At 38.6% G+C, this 17947-nt stretch overlaps 1 protein-coding gene and 1 non-coding gene across 2 annotated transcripts in view; both read left to right on the forward strand.

The window, feature by feature from the left end:
• Window positions 1–17947, forward strand: part of KLHL32 (kelch like family member 32) — a 215735-nt gene that overhangs the window by 131332 nt on the left and 66456 nt on the right. The window lies entirely within an intron of this gene.
• Window positions 10016–10121, forward strand: LOC122150102. The gene has a single exon (XR_006163486.1). It is a non-coding gene; the product is annotated as a U6 spliceosomal RNA (small nuclear RNA).

Here is a 17947-nt window from a genome sequence, read left to right on the forward strand (position 1 = left end):
TGGTTCACAGATATCTTTGCATAATGATATACAAATATATATATATATTTCTACATGATTCATCCCAAGGCTGTTAAAAGGTTTCTGTTTTTGTTTATTGATTGATTGGTTGGTTTGTTTCACCATGTTCCAAAGGATCAGCCCTTCATCACACATCACACCAGTACTTGTTATGTTGTTTCCTATAGCCCTGCAGTACAATCCTTTTCTGAAGCACCAGCTTGTGTAGTCACGTAATGCCTTGATTTATAACTAGGTTGTAATCCAAATAGGAAACAGGTGGAATCACAACTGGGTATGGTGCCTTGTATATTAATGGCTTGGCTCAGCAGTGGAATTTCTAAAGCTGTATATACTTTTTTGTCTTAATTATGCATTCATTAAAAGCTTTTATACCCAACAGAATAAAGTAAATATTTTTTGATCTCCATAGTGTGCTTCCAGAATGTAGATTTGCACAGCAGGGTCTTGATAATCTGAATAAATTGTATTTCCCCAAGGAGTTTATCTTTCAAATAAGGTCATAAAGAAATGCAGCTCCCCCATTCTTAGATTTCTCCATGTGCCTTTTCTGCTCTGTGTAATATAGAGCATGGGAACTGGAGTATATTATAGTTGGTAATACATACTTGGTTATGATCCAGTGTAATGTGTCATCCGTCCTCCTTGCTTATCTCTGCTGAAGTATTCTTAGGTACAAAAGAAATGAATGATTTTACAAACCATTAAAACCATATTTGTAGAAAAACAAATGTATGTTATACATTCCATGTTTTCTCCCCTTCACCCAATTAATTTATGAAATGTGTGGAATTGTCAAAGCAGTAGTTTAAACACTGTTAACAGCATTGAAAAAAATGAGGGTGAGGGGATAGTAATAATAAAGATAGCTACTGTGTGTTGGGCACCTAAAATGCTGCGGGTAGCATTTTACATACATTATTGGGAATCCTCCTCACAGATGTAGAATGTGTTGTTGTTGTTGTTATGTGTTGTCGAGTCAGACCTGACTCATAGCGACCCCTCCTTGGGTTTCCGAGGCAGTATCACTATGGAAGTAGATTGCCCCATCTTCCTTCCGAGGAGTGGCTGGTGGGTTTGAACCACCAAATAAAAAATAGAGTCTGTACTTTTATGGCCAGCTGAGGAGAAAAGTATGTAACCAGTGGCAAATGGCTAAAAAATCACTCAAATAGCTAAGGCAGTAAAAAGTCAGAAGAGAGCCCAGTCCTTCAAGCTGGGCTGATAGGCCTGGCTTTCCAAGGAAGTAGAATCTGATCTGGGTTGGTCTGCCCCAGAAGGGGAAGAACATTTACAATACAGAACTCCCCCTTTCTTACAAGCTTTTAAAGTCTACTGGATCAAACATAGCCTTTAAATGCTTCAGAAAGAATAACCATTTGGGATTAGAAGTGTCAGAGTTCTCTGTATGGGCTAAAGGAAATCATGAGAATTCATTTCCCACTTGGTTTAGTTTGATAATAATTTATGCAAACATTTATGTATTTCTGGTCATCACTGAATACTAAGTGAAGTGAGGTTTGTTTTCAAAATTCTAGGAAGGGAAAAAAAAAAAGCCCAACGTGTAAAGTAGACTATGTATGATGCACCACACAAATGGGCCTTCTACTGTATGTACCAATCGGTTAAAAAATCTGACACATAATGAGCATCACAAGAGAACTTCCTGAACTCAGATCAAATATCTGAGAGTGCTTTTTCAGTCCATTATGAGAAATACATTCAGTTAGTCCAGGTGAGAAATCATATCTATCACCGGGCCGTTGTTTCCCCTTTCCATTTGAAGTCAGGGGTGTGGCTCAAAATTTGTTGTTTTTTTTCATTAATAGTCTAAACAATTATAATCTCTGAGAAAGGCATTATGATTGGAATTACACAGGATACAAGATGCATAAGACACAAAACCTACTTTCTCAGAATTTTTTTACTCATTGGAAGATAAGATACATGAGCAAATCTCTTAATGACAAGGTAATTCGTTATGTGATGGGAGGATTGAAGTGGAGAGACATTAGAATTTAGTCAGTGAGAAAGGGCTTCAGATTTAGCCCATCCTACTAGGTAACACTCTGGTTAAGAGCTCAACTGTTAACCAGAATGTCACTAATTCAAAACCACTAGCTGCTCTGCAGGACAAAGATGTGGCACTCTGCTTCTGTAAGGATTTATAGCCTTGGAAGCCTATGGGACAGTTCTCTGTCTATGGTGTTGCTGTGAGTAGGAATTAATTCAATGGAGACAGGTTTGGTTTGGTTTGGTAATTTGTACTTGGTCCCTTTAAGGTGCAAAAAATTGAACCTTAGGATTTTATGAACAGAGTTGATTTATTGAACTATTTGAATTAGGGTTGGGGGTAGTAAAAAAAAAAAGGATTCTTGACTTTCAGAGCAAGAGTGACCTTTCATTTAGGGGAGTCCTCAAAATATAAGGTAATGTCAGCATTCTATATTAGAACTTGAAATTTCATGTGGGTGATTATATCATGGGCATAGAAACATGTGCCTCCTGACTTGCTTTATCAGTAGGTAGAGCATGGGTGTGTGGTAGTTGAGGTGACATTTTGAAGAGGCTCTGAGTGAAAGACATCAGTGATGATAAATGAATGGTCATAATTATAATAGTAAAGTACGACATTGTTAACATACATACATATGTTGAATGTTGTAATGCGGGAAAATCTGGAATCCTGTTCAGTTTGGTAAATTATTGTCATCTTAGAGAGAGAAAAACTTCAGGAAATCAAAGTGGTATTATTCTTACTTAACTTTAAAAGAAGTTTATCACCCTCAATAAGTCTTAATGAAAGTGAAGTCATAGTTTTCCATACCATGTTATAGGATGTTGATACTTAATTTGTTTCACAACTTGGTGAGGTTCTGAGAACTGGATGAGGCAATAAGAGAGGGAACTTCGGTCAAGGCCATGTTTTGCATGAGTTTCCTTAGTATTAAACTAACGCATTTCCATTTGACTTTTGCATCTTGTTAATTTAAAACAGATTTCTATATTTGAGGCAGAAAGTTGTGGCAGATTTTTGGGGGTAGCCTACATTAAGTGCAACAAGAAGACAAATATTTTCTGTGTTCTGTGTAAGTCATCAGGGCCACAGTTAACCTATAGTGGTTATACATGAGCATCATTGAAACAAAGGTAGACTGCATAGTATAGCTACAAATCATTGATTCTCTGCTTATATCAGTGTAAATACACACCACAACATGGCTCTTGGCTATGGCATACACAAACTCAGCCATGGGTTTCAGCAGTAAATATGTGGCCCCTAGCAAGCAGTCAGGACATTAGACGACATATAGCATTGGGAAAGTCAACTGCGAAGGAACTGTTTCAAGTGCTGAGGAGCAAGGATATCTCCTTGAGGACTAAGGTGCGCCTGACACAAGCCATGATATTTCCAATCACCTCGTATGCATGTGAGAGCTGGACAATGAATAAGGAAGACCGAAGAAGAGTTGATGCTTTTGAGTTGTGGTGCTGGCGAAGAATGCTGAAAGTACCGTGGACTGCTAAAAGAACTAACAGATCTGTCCTGGAGGAAGTGCAGCCAGAATGCTCCTTGGAAGCAAGAATGGCCAGACTTTGTCTCACCTATTTTGGTCATGTTGTAAGAAGGGACCATTCCCTGGAGAAGGATGTCATGCTTGGTAGGGTGGAGGGTCGACGAAAGAGGGGGAGGCCTTCAACGAGATTGATTGATACGGTGGCTGCGATGATGGGCTCAAGTATAGCAGGGATTGTGGGGCTGGCGCGGGATCGGGCAGTATTTCGTTCTGCTGTGCATGGGGTCGCTATGAGTTGGAAATGACTCGATGGCACTTAACAACAACAACAACAAGCCATAGCATAGTACCTAAGGCATTTGACTGCTAACCAGAAGGGTAGCAGTTCAAACCCACCAGCCACTCATCTGAAGGAAGATTGGACAATCTACTTATGTAGAGACACCACCTTGGAAACCCAAGGAGGGGTGGCTATGAGTCGAATCAACTCAATGACAGTGAAAGTTTTTGAGCTGTAAGGCTAGATGTTTTTCTCCCATTTAAGAAAGCATACTCGAATGCAAGTGAGTGGGGGTGATGTTATTTCACAGGTAAGTCTAAATCTGCCAAATCGTTAGATAAAGTAAATCTTAGCTGAACATTGGCCCTTTGTTTTTTAAAAAAGAAACAAACAAACAATTCTGTCAAATCAATTCTGACTCATGGTGACCCCATGTTTCCAGACTAAGGTTTTCATGGCTGTGATCTTTCAGAAGTACATCATCAGACCTTTCTTCCCATGTGCCTCTGTGTGGATTTTAACCACCAGCCTTTCAGTTAGTAGCCAAGTGCTTACTTGTTTGCACCACCCAGGGCTACCTTGTCCTCTATTAAACCAACAAGAAACTCGTTGCCATTATTTGACTCATGGCAACCCCATGTGTTACAGAGTAGAACTGCACCATAGGGTTTTCTTTGATATAATCTTTACAAAAGGAGATTGCCAGGCCTTTCTTCTGTGGTGCAGCTGGGTAGATTTGAACCACCAACCTTTTGGTTAGCAGCTGATTGAAAACCATTTGCACCACCCAGGGACTTTTGGTCTTTAGTTCATTAACAACACAGTGCTGTCAAGTCAATTTCAACTCACAGCCACCCTATAGGACAGAGTAGAACTGCCCTATAGGGCTTCCAAAGCTGTAATCTTTATGAAAGTAGATTGCCACATCTTTTACCTGCAGAGCAGCTGGTGGGTTCAAACCACCAGCCTTTCAGTTAGCAGCCAAGCATTTAACCACTGTGCCACCAGGGCTTCTTGTTTTGGCCCTTTATTCCAACTTACTTAATTGAGATACATCTCATAGTTGATGGCCAGTCATTCTGCTATAGATGAGATCCTTCAGTGCATATCATGAAGGCTAAGGCACATCATGGTCTTGCTTCCTCCACTGATTTGGGAAGATTTGTAGAAAGGTGACAGGCATTACCCACAACCCCTAAACTGCCCTGCTTTCTCTCACCTGTACCCTAACCACCTGATTATTTGCTTTGCAAATGTAATTAGATCTCACTATAATCCAAAAGAAAATAATACTTATATTCCACATGTTATTTTTCTCTATAACGTATTCAGTAGTTAACCTTGGGGATGCCCATTTTATGACATAATTAGAGGAGTAAGCCACAGAGAAAAACTGAATTTGGAAAATATATAGGATTTAAGAATTCCTGAACTTGGAAAAATGGTGTTCATTCAAAGCTTGTACAGTTTTAGAGATACATTTTATGGCTTTTCTTCTGTTATTCAACTTGTCATTCACACTATAAGAAACAAATAGAAGGGAAAAGAGAAGTCAAATAGCCCTAAACCAAGGTAAAATAAATACTGTTTAAAAATATTCCCCAAAGAACAACAATGTATGTACTTCTGAATAGAAACTAAATTTTAAGTGAGGAATGAGGCCTCTTTTATGGGTTTAAAAAAAAAAAAATTATTTCCCTTTTACTCAAGAGAGTTTCTTGTTGCTGAGCTATAATTTTCATTCAAAACCACTGCCTTTCCCTGGATATTTGAATTTTTGAGTCACTGAATGTAAATCATAACTAGGACAAACTATTGTTTGGAACCACCACTCGTCTGTCAGTTTGTCATAAAGTGTTGGCTTAGGTGTTGCTGCGAGGCTGGAGGCTATGCCACTGGTATTTCAAATACCAGCAGGGTCATCTATGGTGGACAGGTTTCAGGGGAGCTTCCAGACTAAGACAGATTGGGAAGATGGACAGAGCCATCCACTTTTGAAAAAAACCTGACCATTGAAAACCCTATGAATAGCAGTGAAACACTGTCCCATATATTACTGGAAAACTTTATGAATAGCCATGAAACATTGTCTGAGAAAGTGCCTATAGATGACCCCCTCAGGTTGGAAGCCACTCAAAATATGATTGGGGAAGAGTTGCCTCCCCAAAGTAGAATTGGCCTTAATGGTGTGGATGGAGTAAACCTATCAGGACCTTCATTGGCTGATGGAGCATGACTCAAAATGGGAAGAATTACCTGCAAACCGCCATTAATAATTGGAACATGGAATGTACAAAGCATGAATCTAGGAAAATTGGCAGTAGTTGAAAATGAAATGAAATGCATAAAGATCAATATCTTAGGCATCAGTGAGCGGAAATGGAGTGCTATTGACCATTCTGAATCAAACAATCATATGATCTACTATGCCAGAAATGACAAATTTAAGAGGAACGGCATTGCATTCATTGTCAAAAAGAATATCTCAAGATCTATCCTGACGTATAATGTTGTCAGTGATAAGATAATGTCCATACACATACAAGGAAGACCAGTTAATACTATTGCTGTTCACATTTATGCACCAACTACTAAAGCCAAAGATGAAAAAATTGAGGAATTTTAGCAACTTTTGCAGTCTGAAATAGAACAAACATGCAATCAAGATATATTAATTATTCCTGGTAATTGAAATATGAAAGTTGGAAACAAAGAAGAATCATGGTAGTTGAAAAATATGGCTTTGGTGATAGAAATGATGCTGGAGATCACATGTTAGAATTTTGCAAGACCAATAACTTATTCATTGCAAATACCTTTTTTCAACAGCATAAATGGCGGCTACACACATGGATTGTTTTGGTTGCCTCTTGTGCCGCTCTAACAGAAAATACCACAAGTGGGTGGTTTGAACAAACATATTATTCTCATATAAATTTAGAGGCTAGAAGTCTGAGTTCAAGTGCCAGCTCTAGAGACTGGGTGAAAGCCCCTTGACCTTGGACTTCAGCTCTTCCTCTTGCTCCCAGCCCACTGGAACTGGAAGCATCTCTTCACTCAGGCAGCAGTTGACTGCTGAGGCTAATAAGCCCAAGGTCTACAAATAAAATGGCACAATCCTAACATACCAAACAATATGGCAGGCCATTAGTTCAAGTCCAGAGACAGTCCTAAGATTGGGAGGAAACATGGCAGGCTGCTAGATGAAGACCTGGCTATAAGCAAGGCCCAAGCAGCCAAACAGCTGCAGAGACCATTCTCAAAACTTTTTATATACTGGAAGCAGACTACATCCCTAAGGAAACTACTCACCTGCTCCAGTAGATCCCACCATGGAGTTGATTGCAAATCTCATCATGGGGAATAACTACATCTAGCTGACCACCACTCAAAACCAGGCCCAGCCAATTTGACATATAATGTTAACTACCACATGGACTACATCTGTAGAAAGAGGAGATGGAGAATCTCAGTATCACCAGTAAAAACAAGACCAGGAGCTGATTGTGGAACAAACCATCAACTGCTCATTTGCAAGTTCAAGTTGAAGCTGAAGAAAATTAAAATAAAGAACCAACATATGACCTTGATCATAAGCCACCTGAATTTAGACACCATATGAAAAATAGATTGATGCATTAAACACCAATGATGGGAGACCAGACAAGTTGTGGGAGGACATCAAGAACAGCATACGTGAAGAAAGCAAAAGGTCATTAAAAAGATAGGAAAGGAAGAAAAGACCAAAATGGTTGTCAGGAGAGACTCTGAAACTTGCTCTTGAATGTAGAGTAGCTAAAGCAAATGGAAGAAATGATGAAATAAAAGAAGTGAACAGAAGATTTCAAAAGGTGGCCCGAGAAGACAAAGTAAAGTATTATAATGAAATTTGCAAAAAGCTCGTATTAGAAAACACAAAAGGAAGAACACACTTGGCATTTCTCAAGCTGAGAAAACTGAAGAAAAATTCAAGCCTCAAGTTGCAATATTGAAAGATTCTATGGACAAAATATTGAATGATCCAGGAAGCATCAAATGGAGATGGAAGGAATACACAGAGTCACTGTATCAAAAAGAATTGGTTAATGTCCATCTATTTCAGGAGGTAGCATGAGTCAATATTAGTGAAGGAAGAAGTCTAAGCTGCATTAAAGGAATTGGTGAAAAACAAAGTTCCAGGAATTGACAATGTACCCATTGATACGCTTCAACAAAGGAATGTAGCACTGGATGTGCTTATTCACTTATGCCAAGAAATTTGGAAGATAGCTACCTGGCCAACTAACTGGAAGAGATTGATATTTGTGCCTATTCCAAAGAAAGGTGATGCAACAGAATATGGGAATTACCAAACAGTATCACTGATACCACACACAAGTAAAATCTTGCTGAAGGTAATTCAAACACAGTTGCAGCAGTATATTGACAGGGAACTTCCAGAAATGCAAGCTGGATTCAGAATAGGATGTGGAATGAAGGATATCATTGCTGATGTCAGATAGATCTTAGCTGCAATCAAAGAATACCAGAAAGATGTCTACCTGTGTTTTATTAACTATTCAAAGGCATTCAAGTATGTGGATCATAACAAAATATGGACATTTTGAGGAATGGGAATTCCAGAACACTTAATTGTTCTCATGAGGAACCTGTACATAGACCAAGAGGCTGCCATTCAAACAGAACAAGGAGATAACTGTATGGTTTAAAATCAGGAACAGTGTACAGCAGGGTTGTATCCTTTCACCATACTTACTCAATTTTTATGCTGAGCAAATAATCTGAAAAGCTGGACTATATGAAAAAGAACACAGCATCAGGATTGGAGGAAGAACCATTAACGACCTTCAATGTACAGATGGCACAACCATGCTTGCTGGACATGAAGATGACTTGAAGCACTTACTGATCAAAGATTACCACGTGCAGTATAGATTACACCTCAACATAAATGATACGAAAATCCTCACAACTGGACCAATAAGCAACGTCATGATAAACAGAGAAAAGATTGAAGTTGTTAGGGATTTCATTTCACTTGGATCCATAGTCAACCCCATGGAAGTAGCAGTCAGGAAATCAGACGTCCTATTGCACTGGGAAAATCTGCTGGAAAGGACCTCTTTAAAGTGTTAAGAAGCAAAGATGTCAGTTTGAAGACTAAAGTGCACCTGAACCAAGCCATGATATTTTCAGTTGCTTCATGTGCATGCAAAAGCTGGACAATATACAAGGAAGACTGAAGAACAGCTGATTCCTTTGAATTATGGTGTTAGCGAAGAATATTGAAAATATCATGGACTGTCAGAAGAGTAGGTGCTCCGATGGCTTAGTTCCTAAGGCATTTGACTGCTAACCAGAAGCCTGGTGGTTCAAATCCACCCAGCCACTCCTCGGAAGGAAGATGGGGCAATCTACTTCCGTAGTGATACCGTCTTGGGAACCCAAGAAGGGATCACTATGAGTTGGATCCTACTTGATGGCAGTGTGTTTGGGTTTTTTGTTGTTGTTGTTGTTGTTGTTTGGTCAGAAGAGTGAACAAGTCTGTTCTGGTGGAAGTGCAGCTGGAATGCTCCTTAGAAGCAAGAATGGCCAGACTTTGTCTCATCTACTTTGGTCATGTTGTCAGAGGGACCATTCCCTCATGATTGGTGAAGTACAGGGTCAGACCGTCAATGAGATGGATTTACACAGTGGCTGCAATGATGGTCTCAAGCATAGCGAGGATTGTGAGAATGGCACAGGACTGGGCAGTGTTTCATTCTGTTGTACATAGGGTCACTATGAGTTGGAACTGACTTGACAGCACCTAACAACAACAACAATTCTTTAGAAAGGTATAAAAACACTTTAGTCTGAGTAAGCAATGATAAAGGGAATGGTTAACTCTTGGACTGAAAAAGAACCCCCCCACACACACACTGTAGAACTATTATATTACACTTGTCCACTAGCATTTTGATCTCTAGTCATTATTACTAATTTTCCCACTGGGAAAATTGAATAACCACTGGCTTTGCCTTTGTGTGTATGTGTAAAAAGCCCAGAAAGAGAAAGGGAGAAGCCAAGGGAGGTCAGTAATGTATGAAAAAATGGTCAGTTTGGGTCCAAATTGAATAAACATGTTCTGTTTTGCTTAATTATAAGTAAACAGAAAAACATATGGATGTTCTTTCGTTTAACACATACATATCGAGTGCTCACTTTGGCAGCACAGATACTAAAATTGGAATGATAGGGAGAAGATCAGCATGGCCCCTGTGCAGGATGACATGCAAATTCTTGAAGTGTTCCATATTTTTGAGTGGGTTAGGGCTGGGAATGGTAATTGGGGAGCAAAACCAAATGTTCATGAAATGTTGAATGTAAAACTAGGGATACAAAGAAGAGTAAAACACACTCATTACCACCATGGAGCTCAGAGATTAGAGAAAGCAATAGAGCTGTAATCATAGATGTAATCATAGCCTTGAAGGGGCAAGGGCTGTACCAGAAATCTGCAGAGGGCAGGATGGAGGCACAAAGGAGGCTGGTTAAAGGAGGCTGAAGCAGGAGAAGGTAAAAGGGTGAAATGGGTTGGATAGATATTCCATGCATTCATTCATTGAGCAAACCTGGCCCTGTTCTAGGTGCTTTCTAGGCACTGTGGATGTAGCAGTGAACAAAACAGATGGAGAGGTAAATACACTATAAACAAGTAATCAAATAAATACACAAGGTAGTTGCTGATCATGATGAGTGCTAAAAGCAAATAAAACAGAAGGAGCTCTGGTGGTGTAGTGCCTAAGGCATTTGACTGCTAACCAGAAGGTTGGCAGTTCAAACCCAGCAGTCACTCCTCAGAAGAAAGACTGGGCAATCTACTTCTGTAAAGATTTACCACCTCGGAAACCCAAAGGGCATTGCTATAAGTCAGAATTGACTCAATGGTATTGAGTTTGGTTTTTGGTTTAATGTGATGGGGTGTGCTACTTTGGATAGGGTCATCAAACGGAACAATGAAAACATAATTCCTAGTAGGTAGAATGTTTATTATTTTATTTTATTTTGTTGTAGAGAATATACACAGCAAAGCATATACCAATTCAGCTGTTTATACATGTACAATTCAGTGACATTGATGATGTTCTTTGAGTTATGTAACCATTGTTACTCTCCTTCGCTGAGTTGTTCCTCCGCCATTAACATAAACTCACTGCCCCCTAAAGTTCCTAACTAATCTTTTCCATTGCTGTTGTCATTTTGATCCCATATAGATCTTTATTATTATTATTATTTTATTGTGATTTGAGTGAAAGTTTACAAAGCAAATTTATCTTCCTTACAGCAGTTCACATACACTTGGTCTCATGACATTGACTGTAATCTCCCACAATGCAACAGCTCTCTTCCCACTTCTTCCCCATAGCCACCTTTTCTCTGTGTCCTTCCCTCCATTCACTCCTGCCCCCTGAGCTGTCTCCCTGTGCATCCACAGCCCTCCTAGTCTCCCATGATTGATCTCTCCAAGGAGTGTATCTACCTAATGTAAATGTTCAGCTCATAAGCCTGTCTTTTGTTTGGCTGGAAGCCACAGGAGTGGGTTCAGTTCCAGACCTAAAGGGCAGCTAGGAGTTATAGTGTCAGGGATCTACCATTTAGATAGATCTTAAGATAGCATAATGCTCGAGGCAGACATGTTTTACTAGTTAAACTAAATATTGTTTGGTTTTAAGAAGACTTAAATGGACATTTTTGGTTTAAATGTCATGGGAATGGTTTCAGGAGTTCATCCAGTCCTCATGGCTCCAGAAAGTCAGGAATCCATCAGAATTTGAAATTCTGCTCTACATTTCTCCCCTTTTGATCAAAGATTCTTCTATAGAATTTTTGATAGATTGTTCTATAGAATTTTTGATAGATTCTTCTATAGAATCTTTGATCAAAATATCCATTAATGGTAGCCAGGCACTATCCAATTCTTCTCATCTCATGGTAAAGAGGCAGTTGTTTGTGGAGGTAATTAGCCACACATTCCATTTCCTCCTCCTATTTCTGACTCTCCTTCTTCCTTTGTTCTTTGAGGTGAATAGAGACAACTGTTGTACCTTGGTTGGTTGCTTGCAAACTTTTTTTTCTTCTTTTTATTCTGATTTGGGTGAAATTTTACAAAGCAGATTCATTTTGCATTCAACAGTTTATGCACATTTTGTTTTATGGCACGGATTACAATCCCCACTGTAACAGCTCTCTTTCCACTTCCTCCGTGTGTCCTTCTTGCCTATGCATTCCTGCCTCCCTAGCTTTCCCCCTGGGGAAATGCAGCCCGTCTGATCTCACATGTTTGATTGTTCTAAGGAGTGCATCTCCCTGGCAAAACTGTTCAGCTTTATCTTTTGTTTGGCTGAAAGTTAGCCATAGTCTCTATCTGACCAGTGATCCTGGTCTTTATTATTATTAATACAATTATTATTATTATTTTGTTCCACATTTTTCTCCCACTCTATCCAGGATCTCCAATTTTGATCCCTTTCTTTGTGTTTGGCTGTGGTAGCCGGGCATTATCTAGTTCTTCTGGTCTCAGGTTTGTATAGGCTGAGGTTCTCATGGTCCATTAGTCCTTTGGACTAGTGGTTTGCATATGTCTTTGATTTTCTTCACTTCTTTGTTCCAGACAGGGAGAGACCAATAGTTACATCTTATATGGCTGCTTGCAAGCTTTTAAGAACAGAGTCACTACTCACCAAAGTAGGATATAGAACAATGTTTTTTGTACTATATTGATCCCACTGAGCTTAATGTCCCAAGCCTGCAGGCTCAGCAACTCACTCCCTCAGGGTTCTTAGTGTGGCTAAGAAGTTATCCTAACTTTGTCCCCTATTAGATCTATACTGCATATGGATACTTTTATAGCACATACAAATTCACATGTAGGAATATCATCTACCCAACCTATGTATGCTGCTGGGTGTATTGCCATTTGCCTGCCATTCAATCTGATCTTCTTGCCTGTCTACCTATGTATCCACCAGTAGATTAGTGTTTGCTATTATTGATGATGCAGTATTGTGTATGTAATAGTTTTTACCTTTATTGTCTGTACCTCTCGTGCACCTCTCTTGTGTCTTCCTTTTGCAAACTTTTAAGACCCCAGGCATTATGCAATGAACTTGGAGGGAGAACAGAGTCACTATACACATTACTAGGCCAGTTAAATGGAATGTCCCGTGAAGCCATGACCCTAAACCCTCAAACCAAGGAACCAAATCCCATGAGGTTTTTGGTTATACGTAAGCAGTCTCAGCAACTTTTTTTTTTTGGATAAGCGTATATATCACACAACTTTTGCCAGTTCAACTTTTTACAGTTGTACAGCCTATGACGATAATAACAATAACTAGATGTGCATAGAGTTGACTTAAACATAGAATTTCACACATGCTTTCTTCTTGTTTCCAACATTCTCCCAGAAATCCCACTTATATCTCGACTTCATGCTTTTGTCTAATAAACATCTGTTTATCCTTCAGCTGTCCGCTCCATTGTAGCTTCTCTGGGAAGCATTTACTAAGTTTTCACTCTATATTAATCACCTACAATGAACATTCGTAACTCTTTATTCTGCCCTTTATAACTTTTACTACAATTATGATTTTCCATTTATTTGTGAAAATTTTTGATTAATGGCTCTCTCTCTCTCAGTAGACTACACTCCATGGAGGCCTAGCCTTGCTTATTTTTGCTTGCTATTATATTTCCAAGGGGCATTGATGTGAATGTATAGGCGGTTATCATGGCCCAAACCAATCCAGGATGTGCAGAATTGTTGCACTGCAGCATGAGAAGGTTGGCAAGGTCCAAGTCAACCCTATGCAATATTACTGAGTTTGGGCCTACTTCTTTAAGAAAACGGGAATTTATTAATGGGGTTTAATATGTGGTGATTAATATGGTAAGATTATTGTAAAGAGAGAAAATGGGGAGTTTAATACTGAAGGCACAAGAAAGCCCATTGTGGTTGATTTGATTCTGACTCATAGAGACACTTTAGGACAGAGTAGAACTGACCTACAGTGTTTTCAAGGCTGTAAATCTTTACAGAAGCAGGCTGCTACTCTTTCTACCAGGGAGTGGCGAGTGGGTTTGAATCTCCGACCTTGCAGTTAGTGGTGGAGTACTTAACCACTGCACCACCAGGGCTCCTTTATCAAGGTAGGAAGGCAGGAATACTAATTTAGGACACTGTTGGAAAAAGTCTGGACAGGAAGTGATGAGGCACAGAACAAGAGATGCTAAGGAGAAAGGTAGTCAGGACAGGGCTTGGTGGCTGACTGATAAGAGAGCGTCAGGGTTTCTGGTGTGAGTGGCTGGATCCAGCTATTCTTAGAGAGGGTAGAGGAGATACAGGTTTTCATTAAATAAGTTCAATTTGGACATGTTGAGCTGTGGGACTCATCTTAGCCATGGACTATCCAAGAGAAGATGTTTTCTTATCAGCAGTTGGGGATATGAATCTGGAACTTAGAAGATAAATATGGGAAGCATTAATATGTAATCAAGTTATTATTCAATGCTGTGGTTTTGGCTTTGTTGGCCCTCCATCTCTCTGACTTAAAGGTTCAGATTATTTTAAACTTGTGTGTCTAAATAAACCACATTCTTCATTGTGACTGCCTTATATCAGTGATGAGTCATAATTTATGGATGTCAAATAACAATAATATTAATGCTTAATGTACCTTATATTTCCTGGCCACCCAAATCTGCTCTGTATTTTGCATATGCTAGGTTATGATGGTAAGTGCCTTATGTACATTGTCTCCAAGACAACCCTATGACCTGGTTGATCTCTCCATGTTGTAAATGGGGAACAATGGAAGTTCTGTGATTTGCCCAAACTCAAAGCCAATCTTAAGTGTCAGAGTTGGATTTGAACCAAGTCTACCTGACTCCCCAGCCCTGCTCTTCTCCACCAAAAGAAGAGTTGCCTCTGAATGCCTGTGGTTGCCAATGGTTTGTTCTGTCCTGATGCAACTATTCTTTCTCATTCTCTGATATATAAATGACAAGTCTAGAAGGATACACACAAAAAACATTAATAGTGATTATCTCTGCATGGTTGAATAATGAGTGATTTTTATTTTCTTTCTCATACTTTGTGTTTCCCGAATTTCGTGAAATGAGCATTTATTACTTTTATAACCAGAAACATATTGGCATTAATTCCAAAACAAAGTTTTTTTTTTTGTTTGTTTCAATCCCATTATAGATGGGCATTTCAATGCAATTTAGCCATGGCTTCCCCCCTACCCTCATCACATTAATGAAAATCCTTAAAAGCAGCATTATTGGTGATAAATTTATTTATATGTCATCTTAGCCAAAAGCTGAAAAGCAATGATTTTGCTTAAAGCTCACAGAGGACTGTTCTTCCCAGTTGTAGCAGCATGTATCATGGCATGATGTCCTTAACAAAGGCAGTTTTCTTTTTTGTCTCAACTCCCATTTTCTACAGTTTAACTACTCAGGAGCTAATCAGGCATGGCAAGGGGCATGGAAACCCCGACATACCTATAAAGCATCTGGATTCAAGGAAATTATGTTTGCAAACAGAAGAGGGATGCAATGAAAAGGCAAGGATGGAAAGCAAACCATTGACTGATGTCTCTCCATATGTGTCAGTTTAATGTCCCCTTTTTGTTTAGTCAGTCATTGACATGATCTATTTAGCCTTCTCAGCTCTCCACTATAAACTTGAAATGTTGTTTTACATTGTATTTGGGGTTTATATAAAATGATATCCCTAGGAAACAAAAATATTTCAGGACTGTTAAAGAATCCATTAAATAATCACCTTCAAAAGAAACTATCATACAACATAAAGAAACACATCTTTAAAAATACTCTATTAAAATAAATTAATTCTCTAGTTCTGTGTTGTTCTAAATTGGACTGATATTAAGTTATGGATTTCTAATTGGAATAGAACAAGTTTTCTGTTAACTTTTCAATATCTAGCATATATCTCCATATAAAGATCTAAAGATAGTGAATAAAGAATTTTTTATTGCCATTAGAGGATCTAGTCCCAAACTCATAGTTGTGTGCACCTTTTTGGTGGGAGAATAAATAGGAAAAACCCTTTCTGCACTTCCTGCCAATCCTTGTTTTCTTAGCAGAGCTTGCACTAGGACATGAGCTACCCCTTTTGGCATGAGCCTGGGGCACTTGAAGGTCACTGACATCACATCATCAGGCCTCTAGAATGCTGTAGAGTAATTTAGAAAGGCATTGGAATGTTATCTAGGGTCCTGGAGTTAAAGTTGCTTCAGAGATGTACCTGCCAGAAATAACTTACTCATCTAGAGGAAATTGTCCTAAAATTCTCTAGGAAAACCCAACCTTCCAGGGTAACATGATCATTTCCTCCTGGAGTGGAATTACCAATCCTGCAAAATCAGACATGGAGAACATGTTTAAATATTTTTTGAAATAATTGGCACCAGAGTAAAAATCTTCAGGTTTCCTTTGATAAAATCTGCTGAAAGAAGCCAGGATATTTTGATTGACTGATTGAATGGGCCCCGAAATTGTTGAGTTATTGGATTTTAGTGGTCATCTATGGTAAACTTCATTTTAAAGGTAAGTGTGTATTCCTCTTTAGTCATGTTGGCAAATAGAGCTATTAAGAGCCAGAACCTAATGGCAGATTCCTGACATCATCTAGCTTGACTCCTGTTAGGAACATAAATAAAGTGTCATCTCTCACCAACAGAAATAGGATCTAAAGTAGAAAATGTGATCAGGTAGTCATGATGATAATGCAGCTGTTAACGGCAAGAGCTATTTTTACAACAATATATTTTTTTTGTTTTGCTTTGTTTTACTTAGAACAGCAGTGTCCAATAGAATTTTAATGGAAACCACATATGTAATTTAAAATTTCCTAGTAACTACATTTTTTAAAAAAGTAAAAAGAAGCAAGTGAAGTTAATTATAATAATTTCTTTAATCTACCATATCCAGAATACAAGGTATCAATAGTATAAAAATTATCAATTATTTAGTTTACATTCTTTTTTTTTCTTACTAAGTCTTTGAACTTGGAGTATATTTTACACTTCTAGCACATCTCAGTTGAGACTACTCACAGTTAAGTGCCCGTGTCTAGCTAGCCACTACCCTATGATACTGTTACACAGATTTAGAAGATATTCTTTGAACTCCCAAACAGTATTGAAGCAAATATGTTAAAATAGAATATTTCTTAGAAAGAGTTTTTAATCCTTTGACTAGAAAAGGGGAAATGTATACTGAAAATTACTTAATTAGATCAATATAGTAAAATCACTATTGGATGACCTTCTACATATCCTAAGTTATTGGAAAATGCTACTCAAATATTAATAACTATAAGTTAAAAATGAGGGGAAACTAGGATACAGCCCACTTTCATTCAACTTAAAGTAGATTTCTATTGACTCACCCAAGGGCCCACTTGGATCTTCACAGGGTAACAGTAGCAAAGGCTCCAGAAGAGCCATGACTCTCGTGGGGCATTATGGTAGAGACTTACAGAATTTTGGACTTGTACATTATCGTTTCTGATTGACATTGAGTCCATTCTGACTCACAGTGACCCTACAGGATGGAGTAGAACTGCCCCATAGGGTTTCCAAGGCTGTAAATCTTTATGGAAGCAGACTGCCTCATCTTTCTCCTGTGAAGCGACTGGTGGGTTTGAACCACTGATCTTTCAGTTAGCAGCTGAGTGCTTAACCATTGACTCACTGGGGTTCCTTATTGAAGATGTTAGAGAAATTTCATAGGATGTCACCAGGACTCCTTGGGGCTTGCATAGACAGATAAAATCCCCAAAAACAAAGTATTGCTGCAGTAGTCTTTGAAAAGGAGGAAAAAGATGTCATTAGTTGTTTGAAATTTTTAGGGTAACAATAAGAACAATTAAAAATCTTTCATCTTAGATGGCTTTGCTATACAATTACTTGGTAATTATCCTTCAGTGAGCTTTCCTTATTTCCTGAGACCTTATATTTAAAATTGTGTGCTGATTTCATTAAGTCAGTTTGGGTTGTTTTTTTTCAAAGATGTCCTTAACTTGAAGTTTTGGAAAACTTATCAGTTTTTT

This window comes from Orycteropus afer, unplaced genomic scaffold (assembly GCF_000298275.1).
Source record: "Orycteropus afer afer isolate SDZICR_OR568_19922 unplaced genomic scaffold, OryAfe1.0 scaffold00087, whole genome shotgun sequence".
NCBI lineage: Eukaryota > Metazoa > Chordata > Mammalia > Tubulidentata > Orycteropodidae > Orycteropus > Orycteropus afer.